The following is a 21,084-nucleotide window of genomic DNA, read 5'->3' on the forward strand; positions in this document are numbered from 1 at the left end:
GAAATAAGATGGTCATCGCAGATTTAAGGAGGTCATATAAACAAGCCACTATCAGACGGCAAAAAGAAATCAAAAAGGATGCCTGGGATAAGCTCCTTTCAATCGACGTATTGCATGATCGTGGGAAGTTTTGGGCAACAATTAATCATCCGTTCTTTGCCGCCTCAGAGAACACAATCCTGGACTGCGTTATACAAGACGATCAATGGCTTTGCCAGTTTAAAGAGATCAATGGCGCTGTAGGTCCACGTGCCTTGATTGGTCCTCTCTTGGTGCCTGAGTCCATGCCCCTATTATCTTTTAACCTTGATGAAGTAGAAAAGGCGATTCAGGATACCTCCAAAAACAAGGACCCGGGCCCGGATGGGGTGCCAGCTGATCTTTATGGCAACTCTCCGAATTTATGGGCCAAGATTTTAACAAACGTTTTTAATGCTTCTAGTGCAAACATATTCCCCGCCTCTTGGGCTACCGCCGTTATTGTTCTGATTTTTTAAAAAGGGCAGCAAGAGGATCCCTCCTGTTATAGACCCATTTCTCTGCTAGACTCTGCAGTTAAAATCTTGGGCAGAGTCCTACTCCATATACTCAGGGATAACATAGAGAGCTTAGGGGTCCTTTCTAATTTACAGTATGGGTTTAGAGAGAAGAGAGGCACCCTCGATCAGTGTTTAAACCCACAGCTTTAAATTAGCAAATATACGGTGGCGAAGGATGGGTCCCTAATTATGGCACTTATGGACCTATCCTCGGCCTTTGATCTGGTGAATCGGGGTAAATTGTGGTCGATTTTATTAGAGATTGGCTTTCTAGCAGCCTTACAGCAGGATCTCCATGCCACAGTTAGGGTCACTCAGGAAGGCAGATGCACGAGCCACTGTAGGTCGGAGAGGGGAGTTAGGCAAGGTTGTATCCTAGCCCCCTTCTCTTTACTATTTATATTAATGGTCTAGAGAAGTTTTTAGGGGGTCCTAAGGTGGATGTTCCGCGGGTAGGAGAATCGGTAATACCAGTTCTCCTATACGTGGACGACGCAGTTTTATTGACCGGCACATGGGCCTCCAGAGATTGTTGGATTCTTTTGGAGCTTTTATGGATTCGTTAGACCTGGAAGTTAACATAAAAAAATCACATGTCATGGTGATGGGTAAACTTCGCAACCAACTTAAATCCAAATCCTTCTTTTGTAAGCGAGAGGAGGTGTCAAGGGTTGCCGTTTTCTCCCTTTTGGGGGTTCTCTTTGACGACAAAGACTCCTGGGGCCCCCAAATAAAGCTCAAAAGTATTTGGCGAGTTCCACCTCAGCACTCATGGGCTTCACGAAACGGTTGGGGTCCTGACCAATGGAGGCCCTGTTGAAAGTCTATAACTCAAAATGCTTGTCCATTGCTATGTATGGTTCTTCATTGTGGGGCTATGTTTCTCAGGATAAGATTCAATTAGTTGAGAACAGATTTTTGAGATCCCTTCTGACTGTGCCCCATTCTACCCGCACTTTTTCCACACGCTGTGAGGTAGGGCTGGGCTATGTCACAGATAAATTGAAGGTGGCCCCAGTGATTTGTTGGGCTAAAACCTGGTTAAACCAGGAAATCTAGAAAAAAGGAAGGAGTGGGGGGGTTTATGTGGGTTAGTTTAACGACCTCAATATCTTATAACCCAAAACATAACAAGAACATTAAACAAGAGATATAAGGTCTGAGAAGATGTGTGATGTTCTGCAACTAAGAACTAGAGGGAATCATGAAACACCAAGAAATTACATATGGCTGAAAAACTCCCATCAGACCACCATTGTGGCGGAATATCATCACGTGGGATACGGATGGTAGATCCAAAACTCGCCCAACCCATCAAGTGATGGTGCAGAGATGGATTTCCGAGGTAGACCTCTAGCCACAGTGTATTTCAAGTGGGTGCTGATGGTGTGCAGTGCTGTGTGAGAAGTGAGTGATAAAGGTAAAAATAACTACTAGAACAGAAAATATGTTTAATGGACACTGTTCTAGTGTCAAGATTAAAATAACGCCTAATAGTCTGAAAATATGACTATATACAGGCGCAGTGCAGAGTGGTCGACATGTTTCAGCTATATGGATTAATTTTATCCAGCTTTCTTCAGGACCGTGGTCTTAATAGCAACTGCAGAGTAAGTGATCATGTGAAAGTGAAGCAAGGCAATATCAAATCAAAATATTCCTACCAGGAACTTGGGTCCCCAATGTAGACCGGTGGAAAATTGAGTTAATCGTCCTTTCTTATAAAAATAGGAGAAATAGTGCACACAATATGTGATATCAAAAGATGTGTTTACATTGATCCTCAAGTCACAAAGACAACAGTACAAACAACACATATTTAAACAAGAGCAGAAAGTCTCATTGTTTAGCAGAAGGCAACTGTTCTGCTGATTTATATGACAGATGATCAGAATGATATTGTAAAAAGTATTGTACTCACTCAGCATTATGTGGGAAGTCACCTCACCTCATCCGGCACCCGCTCGGGGAAAAAAAGAGGCCTCGCTCTGTTAACCAGGAAATCACCCTGAACCGTGCGAGTCTTGGTGATATTGTAGCAATGGATAATGCTAAAGGGTTCCCTTGCTGGAGTATTTGAGAACAATGTTTACATGCCTAGGGCGCCCGAGCTTTATTCATCCCCAGGTCATATCATAAAGGAGGATGTGAACTAGATTAAGACTCACTTTTCGGATATGGCAAGTTTGGAACGTGAAGAGAGAGAACTAAAACAACCATCAGTCAGAGCTAATTTTGTGTTACTAAAATCCCCCTCACTTGAGCCGTATCTGAGGATTGTTTCCAATCCTTATCACAGATTCTTATGATCAGATTCAGATTTAACTTAATGCACTATTCCCTGGGTACCTACTCGTCCTGGAGCAAACCAGATTGCTGTAAGCCTTGCATTTGTGACAATTTCTCTTGCCAGGATACAATGCATTTGATTATGTTCTGCGGGTTCTACTCTGATTTAAGGAAAAAATATCTGCTACCAATTATACGAGAGGCAGGTTTTATACAAGTTAGACCTGCTCTCACCTACTTGCAGATGTTAAGTAATCCCAGCGACATTTTTTATGTGGCCAGCTTTCTTGTGGCAGCTATGCGGGCCAAAACAAAGAGACTGCCTTCCCCATCTGACCCTGATTGATTGATTTTTTTATCTGACTGATTGTTATCATGTGTTTTTTTACTGGAAAAGCAATTTTTATTCTCTACTTCTGGTTTGCACTAAGGATGTATATATATATATATATGAGATGTATGTTTTTGAATTGTATGTATTTGTCTGCCTTTTATGATTTTAATCAATCGAATAAAGTGTTTTTATGATGATGATGAGTCTATTTAAATCTTTATGGAAAAATAATCTGCCTCTTCTACGAGTTCCCTGCTTCCCTTGTAATACAAATACTGGTTTAGAAGTCTTTGGATTCTGAATACGAACAGAGGATATGAATAAGGAAGAGCAGAATTAAAAATCCGTGATTGGCTAGCAGTCATAAAAAGAAGTCGAAGAAGCGTGCTCCCTCTCCGACGTCCCCCCGTTGCTCCCCGGAGGCGGACGAGGGGGACGGGGGCTGGAGCCGGGGAATCCCACGGCCTACCCGCTATACCCGGGTCCGTCGGTGACTCCCGAACAGATGCAAGAGTTTTTTGCTGCCATGGCCCGCCTTTTCTAGGCCCCGGGCTCATGCCGGCGCGCCTTCGGGCCCCGCAGTCCCTTGTCCAGATCCTGTTGGCTCGGCGGCTCCCCCACCGACACCACCCCTGGCGCCACAGGATCCTGCGCTGCTGGCTCCGGCCCCGACCCCTGGTGCTGCACTGGGTGCCATTTATCCCGGTTCCCGGACCATTTTGTTCTGGCCTAAGATCCGAATTGGGATACGGCTCCGCCCCGACCGATGCCGTTTTCGGAGCTGTTCCCGACGCCGGCTTCCTCTATAGAGGGAGCCGGACGAGGACTGGGACGGATCCGAGGACCCCCTTGCCCTGCAGTGTGACTCCGAGCAAGATTGGATGGACGTCCTTGAAGATGCGGGCAAACTTGATGTGTCTTCTGACCAGGGGTTTGCTTCTCCTCCACCTACTATGGAGGAGGGTGCTTCCTACACCGTGGTGCTGCGTCGGGCTGCAGAGGCTCTCAATCTCGACCTCCCTACGGTGGCCCTTAAAACCAACCTCCTTACGGAGGTGCTCCAGACGGCGTGTGTGTCGTCGAAGCCGCTGCTCCCTTTCAATGATGCTCTCACCGAAGTCCTTATGGGCACTTGGTTGCGTCCGGCCACGGGGGCGCCGGTGGAAAAAAACGTCGCTAGGCGTCCTCGCCCGGCATCTGGTTAGCCTGCCTTCTTGACCTTCTGCTTTCTTGACCACACCACATGCCTTAGAGCCTGGTCGTTCAGGCCCGAGGTCGCAGAGTTCCTTTCCCACGCTCCGCCGGATAAGGACTCTAAAAGGCTAGACCAATTTGGCAAGAGGTTGTTCTCCTCAGCCAGCTTGGGGTTGTGGACGGGTAACACCGCCTGCTTGTTGGGCCGTTACTCCCACGCAGTGTGGGATTCTGTAACTCAGGTCTTGCCTCAGTGTTCTGAGGAGAGGTCCAGGCTGTCCTTTCCCAAGCAATAGCGGAGGGTAAGGATGCGGCGAAGTTTGCAATCCGGTGTGGTTTGGACACCGCTGATTCGTTGGGCAGGGCAATTTCTACGACTGTGTCGTTGCGGCGCCACGCCTGGTTGCGTTCCACTGGGTTTTCACCTAATGTCCAGAGCTCGCTCATGGACATGCCCTTTGATGGCTCCCGCCTCTTTGGCGATAAATCCGACAATGCCCTGGAGCGCTTTAAAGAGCCTTTTGCCACGTCTTTGGGTCTTTCCACAAAGAACCCTGCCACGCCTGGGTTTCGTTCCTTTCGTGGCCAGGGCAGGGGAACCCAGGCACGCTCTAGTGGAGAAGTGTGGCTCACTGGTTAGAGGAGGCAGACCTGGAAGCAGAGGTCAGCCCGTGACCAGGGTTCAATTCTCGGCTCGGCGGGGTCTTGAGTCCTAAAATGTCCATTGTCTCGACAATTCACGCTTCGGTGCCTACTCGATTCATGGGTTCACACTCTGCGACTCTGGGCAATAGCTTGCTTAATCTCCACAACGGCCTCTCGCGGCGGGATGCCTGGCTTTCACCTTGCGGATACCCTGCCAGGGTTATCTCACAGGGGAATACCAGGACGGATTCCCTAAGCAAGCGCTTAGAAACCGTTCGGTGATTTGCGCTATATAAATTCCTGTACATTTACATTTGCATTCTTCCAGCAAGCCTGTGCAGAACCAGCCTCAGCACGGCCGCGGATTCTGCAGGTGCGGGTCTGATAACCAGCGCGCGGAGACTGGATAGTGGCATTGGACTTGCAGGGTGCATATTTTCACATCCCCGTCCTGCCAGCCCACCGGCGCTACCTGCGGTTCATGGTAGGCCAGGAGCATTTTCAGTTTGTCGTGCTCACCTTCGGCCTTACCAGTGCCCCTCGGGTGTTCAAGAAGGTGATGGCGGTGGTCGCAGCTCATCTGCGCAGGTCAAGGGTGTCAGTCTTCCCCTACCTCGACAACTGGCTGTTAAAGGTGGGATCGCCCCAGGCAGTCGTCACCCACCTCCAGACTACGGCGACCTCTTGCATTTGCTGGGGTTCTCCATCAATGTGCCGAAGTCACACCTAAGTCCCTCTCAGAAGCTCCCCTTCATCGGAGCGGTTCTGGATTCGACGCTGTTTTGGGTTTATCCTCCAGAGCAGCGGTTCTGGGATATTCAGGCTATGATTCCGCTCTTTCAGCCTCTAACCTGTGTTTCTGTCAGGCTGACCCTCCGGCTCCTGGGCCTGATGGCCTCCTGTATCCTGCTGGTGACAAATGCCACATGGCATATGCGGGCTCTGCAGTGGGACCTGAAGTTCCAGTTTGCACAGCATCAGGGCAACCAATCCGATCGCGTCCGGATCGCCGAGGGAGCTGCAGGACCGTGGCGGCTCACAAATCGAGATTGGGTGAGTGGCAGCTGCAGGACAGTGGCGGCTCACGAATCGAGATTGGGTGAGTGGCAGATCCCTCTCTCTTCCCCAATCGTAGCACACAGTGGTGACGGATGCGTCCCTCCTGGGATGGGGAGGCCACATGGGAGAGGTGGAAATCAAAGACCTCTGGTCTCAGGCGGAGTCCCGGCTCCATATCAACCTTCTGGAGCTGTGGGCGAACCGACTTGCATTGAAGGCATTCCTTCCCTCTGTCCGGACAACACCACCCCAATGTTGTATTGCAACAAACAGGGCAGGGTGGGGTCGTGGACCCTATGTCAGGAGTCTTTACGCCTCTGGACATGGCTGGAACATCAAGGCATTACCTTGGTAGTTCAACACCTGGCAGGTTCTCTGAACAAGAACAGTATGTACAGCTGCACTGCCAATTGGTGAGTCACAGTTAAAAAGGTATTCCGTGGTAGAAGATTAAGAGTGCTTAAGAAGGCCGCCTTCTGCCCAGAGGCGCGATGAGGATAGAACAATCTGAGGAGCTTTAGGTGTGTAAGGGAAGAAACTTGAGCGCTCCTATTTATTTTTTTTAAACCGTTTTTATTGCAGATCCAAAATATATAGCATACATTTATAATCATTTGGCGCTGCCAACGCTAGAGCGTATGTCTTGTTCATCGGTTACCCATACACGGCCTGTAAGCCCACAACCCGGAGGTCAGGCGGCGACAAACGTTGGACTAGCAATCACAGCCATCTCTAAACGTTAGCATTTTCCCATGCAAGGATATCCTCAGTCTGCTTTTTATAGTTTTTACCCCCCGTTCCCCTTCCCTACTTCGCAAACCCCTCCTCCCCCCTCAACTTCGTAACTCCTGAACTCCTTCCCCCGCCCGCCTCCCAGTGCCCCCACCTATGCCTGAGCGCACTGCTAGTGTATATGCTTGAGTGCTGTCAGAAGTAATTGCTTAACTATGGAGTAAGTGTCCCTGGTGTGTTTGTGGGGACTTCAACATCTGGATTGGGAACTCCTTCGTCTTCCTCCAACGTGCTGTCTCGCAAGGCCTGCACCAACGTCTCCCATGCCGTTGCCGCCTCCAGTGCCCTATCATCGGACTTACGGCGAGCCAATTGAAACTTGAGTGTACTTTCTCTACCCGCCCATTTGAGGAACTCATTAACCCACTTCCTGTGCGTAGGGCTCTTTTTCGATTTCCAATTCCTGGTTATTTCCCTCTTGGCCAGAATCAAACCCATATCAATAAATTTGCTTGTTATCCTATTCTTGGGTGTGTGCGGAAACCAATGCAATACGCCAACAGCCTTGTTATATTGCAATTCCCTGTCCGTTGCATCGTTTAACGTCTCGCCGACCTCCCGCCAATAATCCTGTAGGTGTGGGCAGTCCCATAACATATGACCTAGATCCGCCTCTGTTGTATTACATCTGGGGCATGCCTCATTCTCCGCTCCAAAGTACTTCCCTATTTTCCCTGGTGTGAGGTAGGCTCTATGGAGGACATAAAAATGTATCAGTTGGAAACGTGCGTTCCTTGTGCTCTTTTTTGCACGCCTCACTATTTGCGCCCAAGTGGTATCCGGGATCTCTATTTGGAGGTCTAATTCCCATTTAGCCTTCAGTGTTATCAGAGGTTGCAAAGTTTCACGCAGCATCCTAGAGTAAAGGCACGTTACTGCTTTATAAGTACCCGCTGCCATCATAGTGTATTGGCAAGCCATGGACGTAGCGGGTTCTAGAAGCCCTTCCCCCCCAGTGCGCTTGCATGGCCCTGATCACAGCCGCGTGCATCAGATAGTCTCCCCTCCGGAGATCAAACCGATCCTGCAATGTTTGGTAAGGGATTAACTCCCTGTCTTCGTACAGGTCCCCTAGCATTTGCAGTCCAGCGTCATCCCACCCCTGTAAGCGCGACCAATCACCACCGTGAGGGAGTGCCGTCACCATTCCCAGCAATATCTCTGGTGCGTACATACGCCGCACCCCCGCTCGCCGTCTAGATTGATTCCAGCTGAGCCTAAACGTCTGCTCTTCCTGTGATAGATCTCTGAGGGTGAGCCTTTGCTGTAAGGTGATGCACGCCAACACATGGCAGGGGGTGCCCCCGTCTCTCTCTTGCTCCGGGCCTCGGTACACCCTAGCCACTTCGTGTGTGAAAATCTGCAATTGAGCCACTAAATAATAGAGCTCAAAGTCCGGGACCGCTAACCCTCCCTCGTCCTTAGGTCGGAGCAGCGTAGCCAGCGCTATTCTACGCCTGCCCGTGCCCCAAAGAAACTATATCAGTATTGACCTCAGTTACCGAAAGGTAGAACCAGGTATCCACACCGGCAATGTGCGGAAGTAGTAAAGGAGGCATGGCAAAGCTATCATTTTCACCAACTAAATGCGTCCCGGTACCGAAAGTGGAAGGGTGGCCCAAAAGGACATGCTGCCCTTCAGCGCCCGAATACAGCGACCCACATTGCCCTCCAGCATATCTGCGGCCTTGTGATACACATATACTCCTAAGTATTTCAAGCAGTTAGGCTCCCAGTTGGGCAGCGGGCGAGTGGCAGGTCGTATCTCCCCTTGGCGCAGTGGAAATAAACAGGATTTATCCCAATTGACTTTTAGACCTGACAGCTTACCAAAGAGCACAAGAAGTCTTTCAGCGCCCGCCAGCTCCTCGCTTGCGTCCTCCAGAAATAGTAAGAGGTCATCCGCATAGAGCGCGATAACCTGCGGGCATCCCCTGTAGACTAGGCCCTTGTAAAAAAGTCCATTCCTGGTTTCCGTCGCAAACTGCTCTATAGCTAAAGCAAATAACAGGGGGGATAACAAGCATCCCTGCCTAGTGCCACGGCACACACTATACTGATGTGAAATAAGGGAGCCCACTCGCACTCTTGCCACCGCTGATGCATACAATACCCTCGTCCAGCCTATGTAGTCGTCTCCAAGGCCAAAATGCTTCATGACCCTGTACAGATATTCCCACTCCAAACTATCAAACGCCTTCTCGATGTCGATTGATAGTACCAATGGCGTTCGCACGTTCGGCAGTGGATCATCCATCAAACGTATCAGCCTACGTTTATTGATAGTAGTATTTCGCGTGGGGATGAAGACGGATTGATCGCTATGTGTCAGCCCCGTCATGTGCTGTAATAGTCTGGTCGCCAGTATGGTGCTCAGGATTTTTTAATCCGTCGTGAGCATAGACAACGGTCGATAGGACGCTGGACTGGTGCTCTCCCTCCCTGGCTTCAGCAGCGGTATCATCAAAGCCTCACACATGGATTGAGGTAGTCTGCCTCTGATCTTGGCTTCATTATATACTATTTGGAGCCGCGGAGCAAGTTGCTCCAAGTATTTGCTGTAAAATTCAATAGGCAACCCGTCCAATCCCGGGGTTTTGTTTCAGGCCATCTGTTTCACAGCAGTCCCGATCTCCCCTAATGTAATGTCCCTGCCCAGGGCTTCTGCCTGCTCCTGGTCTAGCTGCGGTAATTGCAGTCCTTCCAGGAAGGTGTCAATTTCACATTCTTGTCCTTCCAACGCGTTTTCGTAAAGTGTACTATAGTACGATTGGAAGTTGTCCAATATTCCCATTTGGGAGTGACACATGCCGCCCTCTTTCCCCTCGATGGCTAAGATCGCGTGACTGCATCTCGTGGGGTTAGCCAACCAAGCGAGCAGCGTGCTAGCCTTGTCCCCCTCAGCGTGCGCCCTCGTTAAATAGGTCTTGTGGTCGAAGCTGCGTAGCCATTCCATTTCGACCGCCACTGCTTCCTTGGCCTCACAAGACAGTACCCTGTAGCTCAGGATGATTAGGTCGCGCCAATTCAGCCTTTCGTAGCGCCCTTTCTGCCGTACCCAAATCTTCTAATGGAGTCTTGCGCACTCCTGCACACTTCCCTATACAGTGGCCTATGATAACGACTTTAAAGGCGTTCCACTCCATCGCTCTGGATGCTGCGGTACCCTCGTTTTCCTCAAAATAATGTGTAATCCTCTCTCCCAGCGCCTCCCTGAACAGTAGATCGTCCAGTGTGTCTGGCCGCAGTTGCCACGTCAGGACCCGCGAGACCTCAGTCACCCAATTTAGTGTTAGTAGCAAGGGATTATGATCGGACAGCTTACGAGCTAAGTACTCAGTGTCGCCACAGCAGTGATCACGAGCGGGGAGCACAAAAAAGTGCCAAGGCGGACATGGAGATCGTGCAGGCTAGAGTAATACGAGTAGTCTCTCATAATCAGGTGTTGCGCTCTCCAAGCGTCTTCTAACTCCCACCTCTCCTGCCACTCAAGCCTACGCTTCGGCAGCCGATGTACCGGGGACGCTCCTAACGGTGGGTGGGACCTGTCTAGTGTTGTGTCTGCCACTGAGTTAAAGTCTCCTCCCATGAGTATGGGGCCTGCTAAGTAACCAGCTAGTGCTCCGGAGAGCTTTGTTAAGAAAGCTGATTGGTCAACATTGGGTGCATACACGCTACATAGCACTATATCCCGGCCCTTAAGTTTCCCCTCTACGGTCACAAATCTCCCCTCTGGGTCTATCACATGCCTAACCACTTGGAAGGGAACCCCCGCCCGAATCCAGACCAACACGCCCCTTGCAAATGCAGAATACGTAGTGCTGAACAATTGCTCTCTCCACCTTCGCTGTAGCGCAATGCCCTCCTGTTTTTTCAAATGCGTTTCCTGCAATAGCGCTATTTGATTCCCTCTACGAACTAAATAAGCATGAACCTTATGCCTCCTCGCCATAGTATGTAGTCCTCTCACATTCCAGGTTACACATTTCACCACACCAGAATTAGCCATAGTCCCATTTTAAGCGACATGAAGTAGCATAAGTCCACATCCAGGCGTACGTGGTGGTCCCCCCCCAGCCCCGCCCCAATCTCAAAACAACTGTCCCCCCCTCCCCATGCCCTTCGCCTCGAGCCCCCCCAACTACTCTTGGCTTCCTCCCCCCCCCAGAACAGGACCTAACTTCGCAAAAGCCGTTCCCATCCAAACTTTTAGAAAAAAGGCTTGCAAATCCCCGCTGCTGCCCACCTATTCCGCAGTCTTCACTACGGTGGCCTTATGGGCCAACAGGGCGTCGCCCGACTCCGAGGGTTGTTGTCACCGTCCCACCCTCCCCGCCCCACAAGCCCCCCATTGAAACTCACAAGCATCCAATCTGCCTTGTTGTATACATCAGCCTCGGCGGGCACCGGTCCCCCCAGGCACCATATGTAGTTAGCCTTGTTCGCCACCTTCTTCAAGCTTCTATAATTTCCTCTGAAGTCTGCGGCGTTACCACGGGGCCCCTGGCACCCCCAAGTTCCGACCGGTCTGTTTCTGAGCCCGTAGCATGGCCCTCCGAGTTCGAACCCCCACCTGAGCGGGTGCTCACCGTCCTCGACCTGAGCGGGTGCTCACCGTCCTCGACAAGTCTACCACTGCTTGTAGTGCTGCTCTTCTCTCTTCTTCCGTTTGCGATTCTGTTGGTCTCCTAGATCTCTGCCGATGCCTCCTGAGTCTTTGTGATTTCCGCACTGGTTGTTAACGCTTTTCTTCCTCGGCTCTGAATCGTGCCTCGTCCGTCCCGGATTTGTAGGTGTCCCACCACGCCCAAGCATCCGCTGATGTGGGAAAGAAGAGCGTCTTGTCATCCACCACTACTCTAAGCTTGGCTGGGAAGAGGAGCGAGTATTTTATGCCCTCTGCTCGTAGTTCCCTCTTGAGTGATAAAAAGGAGGCACGCAGTTTTTGTGTTTCAAAGGTAAAGTCAGGGAACAGTGTTACGTTGCTATTATCTACTTGGAATGGGCCCACATCTCTGGCCCTTTGTAGCAGCCAGTCCCTGTCCCTATAATGCAACAGTTTTATCACCACTGGGCGGGGTGGCTGGCCCGGTCTTGGGGGTCTTGGATATCATCAGGGATCGGGCGCGTAGCTCCAGGCTCACGCCGGCATTCCCCCTCGGCATCCAAGCCACACCCCCCTTGAGCACTCCTATGTGCAGAAACTCCAGCTGCTAAGGTTAGAACGTTCAATCAGTCAAGAGTAGTCTGGCTGATATTATCAGATATTAAATTTTTCCATAGGTAGGATCATATTATGTCATATGTTCTGTCTGAAAACAAAATTGTAGACAATTCCAAACTGGTTGTGCAATACACAGTATTTGCGATTATTGCAGTGGCATGACGTTAAAATAAATCATCCCAATGCATTACGAGCCTGAGCTCTTCTTCAGGGGGGAAAACATCTGAGAAAGAAATGCAGGAAACTAGTTTTAGGAACGAGGGCCCGAGTTATGAAACGAAAATAAACGCAAGGTAGCGTAACATGCTAAAGGGATCATGCGAAGGTGAAGTTGCCATGCTGAGTTTAGTGAAAAAAGACGTAAAGTGTCTATAAAACAAACTAGATTTAAATAGATAAAACAGTGGTACAAGTTATGAACGTGACCAGCGGTCCGCGTGTGATGATGGTAAAATGTGAACACATGCGGTTCAAAACTTACGGTGGGTGTAAAGGGGGGTGCTGAAAACGTAAACAACATGCTTGAGCATTAATGGTTAAAAAGATTGCCGTGCCAGTGAGTAAAGTAAATAAGTGCTAGATACACACGTAGACGTTCGGTGTAAGTGCAAGCAAGTGAACGGTGTATTGATATACGGGTAAACGATGAAGTGCTTACCATGCCTCTGTGAAACGAGAAACGCCAGTGTACGCGACGTGTGGCGTTCCAGTAATCCAGGGAACAAACTAAGTCGGAATGAGAGCATGCGCGTGAAGTATCACGTTAAATAAATGGAAAAGTAAAGAGGACTGTGCAGGGTGAATAAAGACGATGCAAACAAAAAAAGAAAGAAAACAGGAACGGATTTGAAACATACCATGCAACCTAAGTTGTATACAACAACGTAATAGGAATTAGCCATCATCATCATCATATCATACTTTATTCGATTAATTAAAATCATAAAAGCAATTACAGTACATTATTCCAAGATTAAAAAACAATTTGAACCAATTCATCATCATAAATGTACAATTAAGAATGCATAAATAACACCATACACAGCAGAATAAAATAATGGCTAAAAATGGAATAAAATAAGATCACACCTCTGAGACATTCACCATCGATCTTTTGGACTTAATACGCATAGCTGCAACCAAGAAGCAGGCTACCCCGAATATTACCCGGGTGCTGCCCAACAGTTGTAAATACATGAGTGCAGGCCGCACTTGTGTGAAACCCGCATCTCTCAACAGAGGTACCAGAAACTGTTTTCTGATATCAGCATAATGGTCACAGAACATGATGAAGTGCATGAAGGACTGATCAGAAAAATTATCACAACTGCAGGGAATGGACTGGTCTGATTTTCCCCATACTGGAAAATAACCTAGGAATTAGCAATGGCCCGATGAAGTAAAAAAAGAAGTTGGTACAATAAAACTGGTGCAAATGAAATGAACACGTAAATGGGGAAGCAAATGAAAAAACAGTGTAAAATATTGTGGTACGTATGTAAAAACATGTCGAAACACAAAATCAAGAGTGAACCAAGGGAATGTGAGCAGGAACATTGTGAATCAATAATGAGGTGAGTAGTGGGCTCACCGTAAGAAATACAGGGTTTAGTAAAGGAAAGAAGGTAGAGTCTAAGGTTAAAGAAGGACATGTAGCAAGGAGAGAATACGCGTGTATCTATTAATATAACGAGGAAAGATGCAGGAAACAAAGGGGGGGAAAAATAAAAATTGAAGTATGATTGAAGAAATACAAAACAGAGGCAGATAGTGGGTGAGATGAAAAATGGAATGTAAAGACAAACTAATAACATTTCAGGAAGGATAGACGTGGGAAAGAAGGCGGAAAAAAAGGGGAAATACTGTAGTCATAAGAGAGAGGGCAAATAACGTACAAATGTTAACATAAGTCAAGGTGGAATGAGATGGACAGTTCAAAGAAAACTACTGTATTCTAGTCTCTCATTGAGACCCTTCGGGTGAATAGAACAAAGTCTGTGCATCCAGTAAAGTTCACGTTGCAACAAATATTTTTTGGGGTCAACACCCCGAGGTGCTCTCACCACCTCCAAGATCTGGAAACGAATTTGGCTGATGTTGTGACTGTTGTTCACGTAGTGTGCCGCAACACAGGATTTTAAGTTGTGTCTTCTGATGTTGCTCCGATGTTCTGTTAGTCTTACTTTCAATTTGCGTTCCGTTTTCCCTACGTAGGGTAAGCCGCATGGGCATTTTAGAAGGTATACTACGTTGGTAGTGTCACATGTTGCGTTTACTTTGAGGTGAATGGCTTTGCCTTGAGTTGGATGCATAACTGAGGTCCCTGGAATGATGCTGTTGCAGTTCGCACAGTTGTGGCATGAAATAGTACCTTTATATGTGGTGGGTTCTGTTGGTCTAGATTTCAACATCTGTTGTAGATTCTGTGACCGTTAGTATGCGAATATGGGTTGGTTTTGAAAAATTTGTTTGAAGTCTGTATCCAATTGCAAAAGCTGCCAGTGTCTTTTGATGGATTGTTTGATAAGTTTGCTTTGTGTCGAATATTTAGAAACAAGTACACTGCAGGTTTCTGCAGAATCTACTGAGCTTTTTTGGTTCAATAGAGTGGAGCGGTCCATTTTTTCAACTCTGGTTAATGCTGCTTGAGTGATGTGGTTAGGATAACCCCTTTGTGTGAATTTGTCAATAATAGTGCGACTGTCTGTTTCATAAGCTTCCTTAGTTAAGGCAATTGTCTTGTCTCGTAATAGTTGAGAGAAGGGTAAATGTCGTTTTAAACTCATTTGGTGAAAGCTATAAAAATTTAAAAAGTTGTTCCGGTCGGTTGGTTTGCTGTAGATGGATGTTTCTAGCTTAGAATGCACAATCTTTATATCCACATCTAGAAAATTGATCCTTGAGGCATGCATGTTGTAGGTGAATTGGATTAGCTGATTAACTTCATTGAGGTGATTGATAAGTTAATTCCTGTGCGGAACCAGTCCATGTGAGGAATATATCATCGATATATCTGTAGTATGTTTTAAGATGTTGTTGCCATTCTGGATTTGTCAAGATGTGCTCTTTCTCGTATTCGTACATGAAAAGATTGGCATATGCCGGAGCGGCACAATTACCCATAGCTACTCCTGATAGCTGAATGTAATATTTGTCAGAATATTCAAAGTAGCTGTGGAGTAGCGTACATTACATCAATTCCAACAAAGATTTATACATCTGTTGGTTTCTTGGTCTGAAGGAGGTTCTCTGGACGCCAAGGCGTCGAACTCAGTCGCCGGTGCATGGTGGATCACAAATGGCGTCTGTCTGCAGTGGGGAGAGCCTTGATTAGATCTATTCGCCACCAAAGAGAACGCGCAGTGTCATAAGTTTTGCGCATTGGCATTTCCAAGACTGCACTCGCTCGGAGATGCTTTTCGCCGTGAGTGGAGTTGCGGTCTGTTGTACGCCTTTCCGCCTATACCACTTCTGCCCGTAGTGCTGAAGATGATCAGGGGCGACCGGGCCCAAGTAATTCTTGTTGCTCCGGACAGGGCTCGAAGAGTATGGTGTCCCGCGCTACTCTGTATGATCCACCGATCTGTCTGCCTCTTTGGGAGGATCTTCTGTCGCAGCAGCAGGGACAGTCCTCCACCCGAACCTGTCCAGCCTCCACCTCCATTCGTGGAGATTGAGCGGCAACAGTTGGCACCTTTCTATCTTCCTCCCGACGTCCGTGATGTCATTCTGGCAGCCAGGCGTCCCTCTACCAAAACGGTATACGCATGCAGATGGAACAGATTTGTGGCATGGTGCGCAGCAAAGGCTGTGGATCCCCTTTCTGCCCCTCTTTCTGAGGTTCTTCTGTTCCTTCTCTCTTTGGCCCACCAGGGCTCTGCTCTGGGCACTATCAAAGGTTATCTTTCGGCCAACTCCGCTTTCTACGGCTTCCAGATCAGCCTTCTCTTTTTAAGTCTCGGTTGTTAACGGTTTTCTTAAGGACACTAAGCATATGTTTCCACCCGTACCCTTCATAATGCCTCAGTGGGGCTTAAATCTTGTCTTGACTTTTCTGATGTGCGCTCTTTGAGCCCCTTCAAAACTGTCCCTTGCGTCTTCTCACTCTAAAGACTGCTTTCCTGGTTGCTATCACCTCTGCCAGAAGAGTGAGTGAGCTTCAGGTCCTTTCTTCCAAACCTCCTTTCCTTTCTGTTTATTCGGACAAGGTGGTTTTAAGGACCAGTCCTTTTTTTCTGCCAAAGGTTGTCAAGCCCTTCCACATCGGGCAGACCATCACTTTGCCCGTTTCTTTCTTCCTCCGAATCCTTCAAGGGAAGAAGAGAGGCTCCACCATCTGGACCCAAAACGTGCGCTCGTATTCTATCTGCAGCGTACACAGCAGTCCCGGGTGGTTGATCAGTTTTTTGTTGGTTACGTGGGCACCAACAAAGGTCGGGCTGTGCACAAACGGACCATCTCCTGGTGGGTCGTTCTTTGATTCAAAGCATGTTACTCCTTGGCCAAGAAGGAGCCTCCTGTGGGACTGCATGACCATTCGACCAGGGCAACTGCAGCCACTACTGCCTTAGGACGTGGCGTTCCCTTGCCGGACATTTTTCAGGCAGCTACGTGGGCCTCGCTGCACATGTTTACCATGCACTACTGACTTGACAGTCAGGTCCGGAGAGACAGCTTCTTCTGCCGTTCTGTGCTCCATGACTTTCTGGTGTAATCTTGTTCGCAGACCCACCACCAGGGATGGTATTGCTGGGGTATCTATTCTGAGGTATGTAATTTCTCACTAACGTTTCTCTTTCAGATGCACAAGTTACTACTTGTGTAACGATATGTATGTAAGAGACATTAGTTAGTGATGGATTCCTTACCGACCCACCCATACTCCCTGTTCTCTGAACTGATTACTAGGGTTAAGGTCATCCCCTTTTAGGGCCCTAGTTTTATGCACCAATAGTCAGTATCTTGCATGGCTCTACGTTTCGGTGCGTAAAGTTGTGTACAGACCGGACGTCAGCGAGCATGAGTGGCACCTAAGTAGTGTCTGTGACGTCATCTCGGTGCTCACGACGCCAGTGACGGACGTGGAGCCACACGTCGCCACCTACCGACTCGCAGGGGTACTGCTTAGCAAAACTTTCCGGATCCAGTCTGACGCCTGGGGAATATTCTAAGGTAAGGAATCTATCACTAACTAATGTCTCTTACAGATATATTGTTACACAAGTACTAACTTGTGCTTTAAGAACTGAATAATTTTCAATGTTCTACACAACAAAGCTATAGTTGTTGATTATTTATCTTACACAACTAACAACCATTGGCAAAGTCAATAACCCTGACTTGTTGTAGGTGTAATGTTATTTGCTGTAGTATTATATATTTGTATGCAATGACAGAAGCAGCATACCAGTAGGGTGGCACACTATGCTAAGCACAGATTTTTAGCTTTTGTATTTTTAAGCCACGCCCTTAATCACATCGTCCACGCCCATATTTACATCGATCACAGCCCTTCGAGAGACCCCCTGTTTTTTCATTCCACTTAAAGCTCTACTCAGACCTTTGTCACCCACTTGTACTGCTACATGGGCTGGGGTGACTTGCATTCAGCAGCTTCCTCGCTGCCCCATGTTTTCTAGCAGACCACAACAAGCATTGGTATAGCCAGTAGGTCTTGCCTTTGGGATCTTATAAGTGTTTAGTTATCCAGCACAGTATCCTTGGTGCAACGACATAAAGTGTTGCATGGCTAAACATTTATAAGGTCCCAAAGGTGAGACCTATTGGCTATGCCAATGCTTTCTTTGAACAGAGAAAATCATTGCTGGGAGCAAACCTCGATACACAGTTGGGGAAAGCTGTACCATTAGTGGAAAGCGTTAAGAAAGTTGCAGACCGTAGCAAGGACTATTGCTGCAAAACAATCATCCACAGTGACGCAATACGAGACCCCGTTGACCCTGATGGCATGACGTATAGGCCTCATTCTGTTTTGCATGCCTCGTATGAGACCTATCCAGCAAGAACTTAATTTACGATGGAAACAAATAGAAGGCATGTTGGAAGATACGGTTCGTGCCACAAGGTGCTTGAAGCACGCCTTTAAGTGCTGGAGGATCCCAGTAAACCTAAATGCAGCAATTTATTTTCTGCTAATAAGTGAAAGGATAATACCCACTACAGATGAGTCCATAGACTGATACGGAGGTCACTTGCAAGAACTTTCAGCCAGAGGCTTCTCGGCGGATGCAGAGGAGGCGGCTCCAAATCAATGTGTTGGAGAAGAGTTGCAGAGAAGACGGAAAATGCCTACTAATTTGACCCCAGCACTACCGACCTTTCTGCAGCTTCAAATTCCATGCAAAGAAGATGATCCCTGTACTGCAGCCAGCGACCTCCAGAACCCAAGGAAGACTGCTTGCCTTTGATAAAGACCAAACCTCCCAAGGACAGTGGACCTGTCCACAAGAAATCTACAGAAAGGACTCTGGTGCTCTCCAGATCCACGAGTCCTGACCACTGCACCTGATGCTTCCGGTCCAGGTGGCCCACTGATCAAGAACAGGTTCCCCAGGGATCCTGACCCAAAGTACAGCGTTTGCTGACCCCTCCTGGACTCCACAATGACGCCCCGACCGGCCCCAGTAAGGAAAACCCAACATTTAAGGACACTACTGCACACGAAGCCCCTGAGCCTTGGGGAGCTCGAACAACAGTGTCCCTAAGACCCACCGCATCCCTACTTGCCTCTGCTGTCGTTGGCGTTCTCCGAGCAGCCTCCGCTTCGACGCCTGCCGCCTGTTTGTCCAAAAGAGTTCCTCCATTGAAGAGCATTGGACACCGGATGCTTTATCTGCGCCTAGCCGTCGCTTGTGGTGCAGTTTTGGTGCAGCCTTGTGGCCTCCGGAGCCTGCAACCGATTTTACCTACCTGCAAGCAGCATGGCTTGAAGCACCCCAGTCGCAATCGAAACGCATTGGCACATCTCTGCAGTTGACCTCTGCATCTGGCTGCCCCTGTGCCTTTGGTGGTGCAGACTTTGTGTTTACCTGAACCTCGCCCTCTGCTGACAACCCCTGAAGACTGGAAATGTAAGTGGTATACCTGTAAATCTGCAATATTAATTTCCTCCATTGTTCAACGTTGAACTGTTTGAAAATTGCACTGTGGACTTTTTAAAGACTAAAGTATTTTTCCTGAAAAACCTACTTACCTTTTTTGCAAATATCTTGGTCTTAAAATAAAACTAACAGAGCTTAATTTTATAAAATTGGGGTGGATCTCCTTTTTGAGTCGTGCGTCCCTTATTGGTTAACGTGTAAACAATAAATCTTTTGCGCTCCTCTGTGTGAGGCTGAAGGCTACTCGCCCACACTACCACTAAAGGAGCACTTTGGGTTTGCATTGAGCTCTGTACACTTCTAGGGGAATATCTGGACTCTGTGCACAGTACAACCGCCTAGTGGTAGACCATATACAAAGTCCGCTTCCTACAGGTATGTTTGAAAATATTTATTCTCCCTTGCCAAACAGCATGGTTCAGAAATATATCGTCCATGACTTCTTCAAACACAATATCAAAATACTGCCAGTCCATGGTTTCTGAGAGTAACAGTGATTATAATCAATTTGGACTATGTCCCTAGAAAATGTAGCTGAATTGGCAAGTGGTGTGCAAGCCTCTTTCCACCTACCTCAAGCCTCTTATTTTACCTGTGGCCCTTTGGGCTATCTTCTTTCATTTATTTACTTCAGTTTTATATAGCGCTGGCTAGACCCCGAGGTATCAGAGCGCTTTACATAAGGACTCAGCGAGTTAATGAGTTACCAAAGTTTCACAGTAGTTACATAATGGATAAATAAACATTACAGGAGTAAATTAGCGAATAGGAAAGTCAGGATAGGAAAGACCAGGCACAGCAGGTAATCCACAGGGAGGAGACTGCAGCGTTAAAGAAAACGAGACAAACGTCTGTAATCCGGCTGGGTAGGTAACGGCCATAGCTGTGTGCCAGGGGCAATCTCCCCTTTAGGTGTCGGTGCAGCTCCACCGGGAAGCAGACATGTATGCATTTAGGGCTCTGCCAGAAAAGAGTGAGGATCAGGGGGGTATCAGAAGGCTAGAAACCAAAGAAAGGAGGTAGGCGCTGGCGAGGATGGAAAGGTAGAAGAAGGATTGTGGTTTTGGCAGCCATCTTAGAGTCAGGCACATCAAGTCTGTTAGACTCCATGGCTCAGTGGCTAGTTCTAGTTGCCACCAGTTCTAAAGTTGGTTAAAAAGCACTGTGCCAAAAATCCTGAAAGAAACATCAGGACCCTGGTCTCAGAGAGGCGGCTGGAGTAATAGCAACTTGGGTTGCCTCGATTCTTAGCCCCAGTCTTCTTGTGGACGGCCGCCATCTTAGAGTCAGGCAGTTTGGGAGCGGTGCTCTGGGTCAGCTCACTGTGGTTCTAAAATTATTCAGCTCTTGTGGGGGCTCTTTATGGCCCCCAGAAACTCTCATGGGTAGCAGGGACACTTCCCCGACCGTTCACCGTTCGGCACCGGGCGTGTTCACAACAGCTCCCAGGGCGCCATTTTCTGGTTCTCGTAGGTAAGGCATCGCGGTTAATGATTCTGTTGTGCAAAGTCAGAAAAGGGCAAGATTAAACTTCATTTGGTCCGCCCATATTCTAATTGTGAAAGCTTTACTCTCGATGGGATAATAGTGAGCAGGAAATCCTCTCAGGGGTATTTGAGGGACGGTTCAAAAGAGAGCATTAATTTCAAGCTGCCATTGCTGGGTCAGGCACCTTGTGGTGGTCGTGGTACCCCCCCAGCCCAGCATTCAAATAGTACCTCCAAAGACAACACGGCCGCCGCCAGACTGTCGACGCTCCATCAGCGGCCCAGAGACCGGTAGCTGAGACACCTCTCGTCCACGCCTCACCTCCGATGGAACGCAGAACAAACAGTCTGCCATCTTCGCTCGGTGCGGAACCGTGAACTCTCGTTTCTAGGCATGCTC

At 48.2% G+C, this 21,084-nt stretch overlaps 1 protein-coding gene across 2 annotated transcripts in view; it reads left to right on the top strand.

Annotated features, from left to right (window-relative positions):
• Positions 1–21,084, top strand: part of STRN4 (striatin 4) — a 336,971-nt gene that overhangs the window by 66,971 nt on the left and 248,916 nt on the right. The gene's annotated exons all lie outside the window — the stretch shown is intronic.

Source organism: Lissotriton vulgaris, chromosome 9 (genome assembly GCF_964263255.1).
Source record: "Lissotriton vulgaris chromosome 9, aLisVul1.2, whole genome shotgun sequence".
Taxonomy (NCBI): domain Eukaryota; kingdom Metazoa; phylum Chordata; class Amphibia; order Caudata; family Salamandridae; genus Lissotriton; species Lissotriton vulgaris.